The sequence below is a fragment of the Palaemon carinicauda genome, chromosome 17, assembly GCF_036898095.1.
Source record: "Palaemon carinicauda isolate YSFRI2023 chromosome 17, ASM3689809v2, whole genome shotgun sequence".
Classification (NCBI taxonomy): Eukaryota; Metazoa; Arthropoda; class Malacostraca; order Decapoda; family Palaemonidae; genus Palaemon; species Palaemon carinicauda.
Genome location: NC_090741.1, coordinates 84,254,245 through 84,264,244, shown reverse-complemented (window position 1 = coordinate 84,264,244; position 10,000 = coordinate 84,254,245).

Sequence of the window (10,000 nt, the reverse complement as noted above, 5' to 3'; positions counted from 1 at the left end):
GACTGACGGTGTTGGGTTTATGTAAAGGATACTATTTTTTTTTCGATTATTGGTGAGTTCTGTGTACCCACACACACAGCTATAATATATAAATATAAAAGTGCTATTTCTGTCTGTTTCTGTGTTAAGTTTGTTTAATGATGTGTGATTTCGTTTTTTTTGTTGCAGTAAATATAGTTTTAAGGTTATGTTTTGTTTGTTTTTCCCTTCGAGCAACAGTCCGGTTTGAAGTAAAGTAAGGGAAAGTTTGTATTGTGGGATATTTTGGAAGTAGAGTGATTAAGGGTGTGGGGGTTGTTTTTGTTGACATCCCGCCACAATATATATATATATATATATATATATATATATATATATATATATATATATATATAGATAGATAGATTAGATAGATAGATACATAAATATATGCATATCTATATCTATCTATCTATCTATCTATCTATATATATATATATATATATATATATATATATATATATATATATATATATATATATATATATATATATATATATATATATATATATATATATATATATATATGTAATAATTAGAATAGTTAATATTACATGTTTAAAACACATGACGTAATATGTCATGTTAGATGAAGGAGCTAGCCGTGGGACTTGCTGTAGTCATTCAAATCATAAACAGGGCATACAATGCAAACATCGACAATGTGACATTCTTCTTAAACGTCAACACATTGTCTCAGCGTGTGAAAGTTTGTGACGTCACCGGATGCAGCTTCCTCCAGTGATGGAGATGTTAAACTCTGTTGTTTTTATAGAATAAATACTTTAAAGCTAATAAGATGTATTCTGTTATCCATTTACATACATCTGAAACAACACATACTCAATGTGTGCTTATAACAGTAGCACACCAATAAATGGTGGCAGCGGTTAAACTCTAAGAATTAGAGAAAAATCTTCAGGACTTCAAAATAAAAGCTGTAAAACCAGAGAAAGATCTTCAAGACTTCAAAATGGAAGCTGTAAAACCTGAGAAAGATCTTCAAGAACTCAACATTATCTAAATGAATCTACAATTTTGACTAAATATTATAGTCCAACGGAACAGTTAACATTAACAAATGTTATAAATACCAATTGAATCTTCAATCAACATCCTAGGAAACCCAAGGACTGGCGTTAAACAATTGCAAAACATACCCAGGAAGCACTACATTCAACAAGAAACTCGAACGATACATCGCTAACAAAACATCAAGAGAGAGAGAGAGAGAGAGGACGTGTCGACATCACGCAGATCCATATATAAGCTAAGTACAAATTTTTTGAATTCATTCCAGTTTGGGCAGTGAAGTGTAGTTATCACGAGTCGTTAGTCGATTATTACTGGGGTGAGTGAATTGCTAATCTTTGTTAAAGGAAACTCCAAATTCTAATTTAGAATTTTTCTTTCTTTGTGCTAACTCCTTTTTCTTTCAGAAATTCTCGGGGAATGTTATGGGATTAGTGACATTGTTTTGGGAATTTTATTATACATATGCGTTTACGCAGTGGGCGTCTGTACTCTTATAGATATTTTGATAGAATTGCAAGGGGTCGAAGAGATAGGAAAAAAAATACAACAGTCATGACTCCTCCTGTCAGCCCTTCCCATGGACCTAGTGGTGTAGGCCAGACTAATCCTCCTCCAATTGTGACGCTTGTAAATGCCAGGTCAGCAATCCTTCCTTTTCAGGGTCGAGTCAACGGGTTCTTGCCACAAAATGTGGAGTCATGAATTTCATCCGTCGATGCCCATTTAAATGCCAAACAAATCGTAGACCCTTTTGTACAATTACAGGAAGCTAAAAGTTTTATAGATTTTTCTAAGGGGGATGCGAGTGCGTATTTAAGAGGTGTTTCATTCCAAGAAGCAGTTACTTGGGATGATTTCAAAGTTAGGTTACTCGCAATCTATGGGGGTGAGGAAGCCTTGGATGTAGTATTAACGTTACGAAATACGCTTAATCAAGCCACTATGAATCGGCTTAATGTTATTGAGAGAGCAGCTCTCTTAGCTGATAGGCTTAACGAATATCAGGACATTTTAGGTCATTCCACTTGGGTTACTAACGATAACATCTCCGTGAAAGATTTTTTACGATTAATGTATTTAACTTGCATGACACTTATGTTGCCTGAAGCTTTAGTGCGGTGTTTTGATAAGAAGTTAACGCCTGCAAGTACGGAATTGGATGTCTATAAACAGATAAAGAAACACATGTCCAAGTGTCCAGATCTCGATCCCGTGTTATCTCAAGTTTTTGCAAAGAATGAAACAAAGACACAAACAGTGAACGTAGTTAGCAGTCCAGTAGCGGGAATGACGTGTTATAACTGCAAACGTCAAGGTCACATAAGCGCAGACTGCAGAACGAAATTTTGCTCAATTCAAAACACTGCAACGCATTCATATAGTCAATGTTACTCGCGTAAGACACAACAATATCCCAGAAATACACAGTCAATTCCACAGTCAGTTCCATATGGAAATAAAAAGAAAAATCCTCATTTTAACAATAAGAAGAAACAACCAAATGTCAATGCAGCTAAGAGTCCAAAACAAACAAACACTTCTTCAAATATCGCTGAGCCTGGGCCGTCAAACCAGACCTCACAAGGTCAGACTAATTTTCAGAATGTGCAGAGCAAAGCAAATACCACATAGTTAACTCTAGAGGGGAAGAGAGTGATGTTGGGTCAAGGTCATTCATATCAACATTAATAGTATTGAATAATCAATTTAATGTTTTATCAGATAATTGTGAGACAATAGATTTTCCTATGAAACACACGGCCGAATTAAGTAAAACAGTGCATGCTCCCGTAGATTTGCAACGAATTCATACAATAATAAGCCAAAATGAGTTACGGCCAACATTATATGCTGTAAATTTAGAACACAAATCCTTTACGTTATTTTTTGACTCTGGTAGTCCACGTAATATTATGGATTTGAAGACACATCATTTGTTGTTTTCGAACTTTCCGATTGAAAAATCAGGAATTAGACTTTCAGGTATAGGAACTAATGAATTAAACGTCATAGGCATAACTCATGTTCAGTTCAGAGTCGGTAATCGCACGTTTGCCGATACATTTGTTGTTGTAAAAAACATTAATATGTATCCAGCTGTAATTATAGGATAACCATCTATGGGAAATCAAAACATTATCTTAGCTCCTGTCAAGCAGGGCGTGTATATCAAAGGGAAATTCTATAAGTCTTCTAATACCTTAAAATCAGTTTTGGATAAAAAGGAGACGACAAATGTAACCGTAACGTACGTTGAAGAACCAATAACTTGTCTCACTAATAAAGAAATAATATACGCGACCCAGCAGAATTCTTGTTCACCCGTAATATCATCTTGCACGCAATCTATCGAACCAAACATACCTTCGAATTTAATAGTGCAAATAAAGAAAACACTACCGGGATCTGAAATATTAATCCTTTCCGATACTTTGAAAACTAACGGATTGTCTGTCACACAAACTATTTATACAGTAGGCTCACATCAGCAATGTAATATCGAAGTCTGTAATCATTTAAATAACACTTTAGTAATTCACAAAAATTAACATATCTTGGATGTAGAAGTTTATAAACATCGTATTCTTACCGTTGCTGAAATCAATCACTCTCAATCAGTTGGGGATGAATCCCTTTTGCGATCTATTAAAAATAAAATCAGTAAGGACATTCAAGACGAAGAAATTCAGCAGAAAATTTTTGAACTTTTAACTAAATATCAAGATGTCTTTTCCACTACGGATGGATCCTTAGGAAAAACAGATGTGATCGAGCATCAAATAAGGTTAAAGGACAAGCAGAAAATTATATATGTACCCTCGTACAGACTCCCTATGAAATTCCAGAATGAAATAAATGATGAAGTAGGTAAAATGTTAGAGGAAGGAGTCATTAGAAAATCAAACAGCCCTTATAATTTTCCTTTAATAGTTGTACCGAAAAAAGATCGAACATGGCGTATCTGCGTCGACTTTCGTCGTCTAAACGAGGAAACGATCCCTGATCGATTCCCAGTGCCAAGTACTGACGATATTTTGTCTTTGTTAGGTCAGAATAAATATTTTACCAGTTTGGACTTACTTAAAGGCTTTCACCAGATATCATTAGAAGAAGATAGTATCCCATACACAGCCTTCAGCACAGCAAGGGGACATTATGAATTTTTACGGATGCTTTTTGGTTTACGTTGTGATCCTATAACATTTACAAGAATGATTAACATAGTGTTTGGAGACTTGTTAGGGGATATATTGCATGCCTATATGGATGATCTTGTAATCTTTTCCAACACCTTAGAAGAACATCTACGTAAGTTAGAACTAGTACTACAGAGATTAAGACAACATAACTTAAGGGTAAAGATTAGTAAGTGTGAATTTTTCAAAACAGAGTTAATATATTTAGGTTTCATGGTGTCAAGCCAAGGTCTTAAAGTAGTCCATGATAAGGTGTCGACTATACGTAATTTTCCCATACCTACTAATGTCAAGGGAATACAGCAATTTCTGGGTTGTAGTGGATATTACAGGCGTTTTATACGCAACTATTCAATAGTAGCCGCTCCTTTAACTGATCTTACGAAGAAGGGCGTAGATTTCATATGGTTTGAGCAACATCAACAGGCGTTTAATACTTTGAAAGATGAACTGTGTAGTTCTCCTATCTTAAAATTTCCTGACTTCGGTAAGGAATTCTTCATTGCAACAGACGCCTCAGACTTAGGAGTAGGAGGGGTATTGCTTCAGCAATATGATAAACAATTTTTCCCGATAGCTTTCTATTCTCGAAAATTGAGAACTTCCGAAAGTAAGTATGCAGTAATAGACAAGGAAGGGCTAGCTATTGTTAATTCGCTAGTGCATTTTAAGTTCATAATTTACGGTTATCCCGTTAAGGTTCTTACTGACCATAAACCACTAACAGAGTTCTTTAAAGGCTTTAACCACAGCCCTAAACGAACTCGGTGGCATTTGATCATTCAAGATTTTGGCGCAAGAATCGGGTATTTACCTGGGAAAGCAAATATCATTGCGGATGCATTATCACGCAACCCCGTGTCATCTTGTACGGAGCCTTTAGCTGAATTAATAGATATATCAACATCCATGCCTATTGTAAAAACAATATCTGAACAAGAAGATTTAGGCTGGAGCGCTGAATTGTTACAGACTGAGCAAAGAAAAGATCAGAAAATAGAAACAATTATAAATGCTTTGAAAGGCAATCATAAAGAAAAGGAATATATAAAGTATCAGCAGCAAAATTGTATAATCAAAGATAATATTCTGTGTAGGACTGTGACAAGGAAAACCCGCAATACACCACATGTAACTAACGACCAGGTAGTAGTACCAATCTCACTTATTTCCACTGTCCTGAATTGGTTGCATTCAAATCCATTACATGGACACCCTGGGTTCTCATTAATGTCACAGAAAGCCAAATCATTGTTTTATTGGCATACAATGCTTACAGATATAAAAAGACACATAGCTAATTGTCGCACATGTCAGGAAAACAAAGGGCATACGAAAACACCTGTCAGCCTAGGAGCTTATCCTGTGCCCAATCAACCCTTTGAAAGAATACATTTAGGATTTTACAAGTCAGACAGAGGAAATAAGCACCTCTTAGTAATTATAGATGCTTTAACTCGATATACAGAACTAATAGCGCTTAAAACTAAAACTGCGATTGAATGCGCTAGGAAGTTTTACGAGTGTTACATTTGTAAACATGGAATTCCACACATGATAATCTCAGACTCGGGTGGTGAATTTAATAATCACTTTCTTACCTCATTGTGTGAATTCCTCAACATAAAGAAAATAAATACCATGATATATCACCCAGAGTCGAATGGGCTAGTGGAAAGAGCAAATAGGAAGATATTAAATATATTGAGGGTAACACTAGGGGGATCAGACCCCTACTGGGATATTGCAATACCGGGGGCACTGAGTACTCTGAATCATTCATATCATATATCAATTAAAATGTCACCGCATGAAGCATTGTATGGTACCCCAGTTAGAACACCTTTCCATGTATTAACGCCTACAACTAATCTATCAAATCCTTTAAAAGAATGTATAAATGCAAGTATAAGTCGATATGATATCCTTCGAAAGAATTTAGAAGAATCACAAATCATAATGAAAAGGAATCATGATAAAATAGCGAAACCAACTAAAACATATACCGTGGGTGATAACATCTATATTCAAATCAATGTACGAAAAGGGCTCAATTATAAACTAACACCTAAGTTTGAAGGCCCATTTAACATTTTGGAAACATTAACGGCCAATAGGTTTAGAGTTCAAAACGTATCCCAACCCACGGATGAGAGAATAGTACCATTGGCTCACATAAGAAATAAAAAAAAAAGAGAGGAAAAAAAGTGAAGGAAATTTTTTTTTTATTTTATGTGATTAAAAGTTTTCTTTTTAATACAGGAGTAATTACATATATTTTTTCTCGTTACAGGTTTCCAGGATGAATTTTTTGTTGTTGGGAGTGATATTGTTCGCTCAGACATTTTTCTCGTGTGGGATGAGCTCTAAAACTAAAAATATATATTTTAAATATGGCAATATCGTTGAAAGACAAGAAGACATTTTTATTACAACGACCAACGTAATTGTAGAAGTGAATATGCAAGCAATTTTTCTTCAAGAGAATGATGTCATTGGCTTAAGAACCGCCATTTCAAGGTTTTCTGCATCATTGGATGAGTTGCATAGAAGACATTTTCATTTGACTACAGAGAGTTTGCTTGGATCAACATTAAAAGTTGCAGAGATGCTATCTGATGACTTGAAAAATAAGACTGACGAGATAGGATCTTTGGCTTATGACCTTTTGATGTGGACTGTAGGACACGAACATAAAGAAAGACGTAATCCGTTTATTTATGCTGCATTAAGCATCTTTGTGTCTGTTGCAAGTTTAGGTTTAGGAATTTCCAATCGTCTTAAAATTAGTAATCAAAATAAGAAAATTGAGTTCTTGACTCATAAAGATGAATTGATTATGTCAGAACTAAGGAATCAGTTAGCTTCAATCAATAAAATTATGGATTTAGTAAATGAACATTCAAATAATATCGTTCAAATTATGGAAGTACAGGATTTGTTGGCAACATTAACGTATTATGATTCAAAGATAGATCACATACATAACAGAATTGCACATTTCATTGAGAAATCCAAGGATTATGTAGAAGCTATCACGTTAGCAACTAAAGGTGTATTGTCACCCCATTTGTTGCCTATAAGTTACTTAAAGTTAATTCTGGAGAACGGAAGGGATAAACTAGGCTATGTTCCTTTGTTAGACGAACATAGGTTAGAATTTTATTACAGTCTAATTACAGTAAATGTAGATAATAACAAGATTATGATTACAATTCCCTTTGATTCTTCTGATGCCTGGCAATCTTACAGGATATCACCATTTCCGACTTTCATGACGAATCACTCAAATCCAGTAATATCCAGTTTGACAGGACACGTATTGATTTCCCCAGACAAGGAAACATATACGGTCATTAAAGACTTAAATCAATTAACTCACTGTTCAGACGCAATGGATAGAAAAATATGTACAGCTGACTCATTTGAATTCCATAAAAACTTAATGGATTCATGCGAGTTAGGTATAGTGCTAGACGGTGCTCTCGACCATACAAGTGAAAATTGTCTGGATAAGCTTTATCCCTTTGACAATAATGAGTTCAATTGCAGACTGAACAATGGCTCGTGGATACGATACGACAAGGACGGCTTCAATGTATCATGCCCTGACGGATCCACGTCCTTCACCCACATCTTCGTCGCAGCAGATGATTGTATCGGGACTTCCCCTAATTCCATGGTGACTGGTCTACGGACACTCATCAGAGAACGAGCCTACTTCGCGAACTTCACGTGGACCTCTACAATGCCAGCACTTCCTCTCCCGTACAACAGACATGTGGCAAAGCGGTTGATGAAACTTACCGAAAGGGACCACCTGTCACCGACTTATAAGGAAATCCTTCACCACATACTACGAGCAGGATTGGCGTTTACAGTGGTGATATTTATCGCCGTGAACATCCTTGTTTGGCGTAGGTTACGGCACAGCATGCAGCTACAAAGGAACGATTCGCCTAGTCCCGACAATACTCCCTACTTGATTCAATTCAAAGCCGTTTGAGTGGCCACCTCATTCGCTAAAGGAGTAAATTGTCGGGAAGTGTTTGTAAGAAAAGCTGTTAGTACGCTAGTAATATGTAATTGAGGAAATTTTCTACATTTGCATTGTTGAAAATACATTTAAAACAACATTTAAAAAAAAAAAGATATAAATCATTTTTTCTCTCGGCATCTAATAAAAATATATAAGCCGGAATGTTAAAAAAGAAAAGAGAAAAAAAAAATATATAACAGAATCTATGGGCATCTAATAAAATATATCAGCCCTATATATAAATATATATATATATATGTAAGAAACCGTGGTACGTGTACGTACCAGGAATTCGTGTTTGTGCACTAAAAAATTGAGTATTATGTTCCTGACAAAGGTAACAATTATTCTTTAACAAGTTACCGAATCATATATAAGTCAGTAGTTTTTTTTTGGGTACCATATAATCATTTGCTAGCAATGTACCATATATATGATCTTTGTTTAATCATGCATTTTTCTTTTTGCTTTGGTAATATCTTTTTCATATGCATTATTGTTATTATTTTTTAATGTGCCTATTTGGACATTCGTCCTCGGTTGATTATGGCTAAAGTTAAACAAAGAATAATACATATGTCCAGTCACACCTAGTAACCATGTTTTGGCTTGTTGTTAAATTTTTGTGAAAAAATTGAGATAGCTGGCCGAGCTTATGTAATAATTAGAATAGTTAATATTACATGTTTAAAACACATGACGTAATATGTCATGTTAGATGAAGGAGCTAGCCGTGGGACTCTCTGTAGTCATTCAAATCATAAACAGGACATACAATGCAAACCTCGACAATGTGACATTCTTCTTAAACGTCAACACATTGTCTCAGCGTGTGAAAGTTTGTGACGTCACCGGATGCAGGTGTCTTCCGAGTTTGTGACGAGTCTAATATAAACTAAGCATACGATATCTGTGATATCGATAAGTTGGTCAGTTCATATCTATACTTCACCAGAATTGGTCATCTGACCAACCCAGCTTCCTCCAGTGATGGAGATGTTTAACTCTGTTGTTTTTATAGAATAAATACTTTAAAGCTAATAAGATGTATTCTGTTATCCATTTACATACATCTGAAACAACACATACTCAATGTGTGCTTATAACAGTAGCAGGCCATATATATATATATATATATATATATATATATATATATATATATATATATATATATATATATATATATATATATATATATATATATAATATATATTACATTAAATAACAAATTAAACAGACTTCCCTTACAATGTCCATTGCAACATTTAAACTATAACACCAAAATCTTACTTCAGTGTTTGTAAAGAAATTACTATAGAACTATCATCTTAATACACTTACAAAATCAGGCTCATCAGCAACCTGTCGAACCTCCTAAACACACTGCAATAGTCTCATCGGTCTTAAATACTCATCCACCCATACACTGGCTTCCTGGAAGTGTGAGACCATTTCTAGCCATTCCATCACCTATCCATAAAATAATTGCTAGTCTTCCCTCTACTCCCTCTTGAAAATTCAAATTGATTACTTTTCACGAACCAAGATTCGGTATCTTTTAACATGACCAAACCACTTTATATCTTTTATTTTCTGCTTTAACTTGCATTATTCTCTTTAACATGTCCAATTGTTTTTAATTTTATCATCCTTTTGATTCTTCTAAAGCCACTAATACTTTGCAACTTCTTTTGCAAGTTCCTTTACAAAC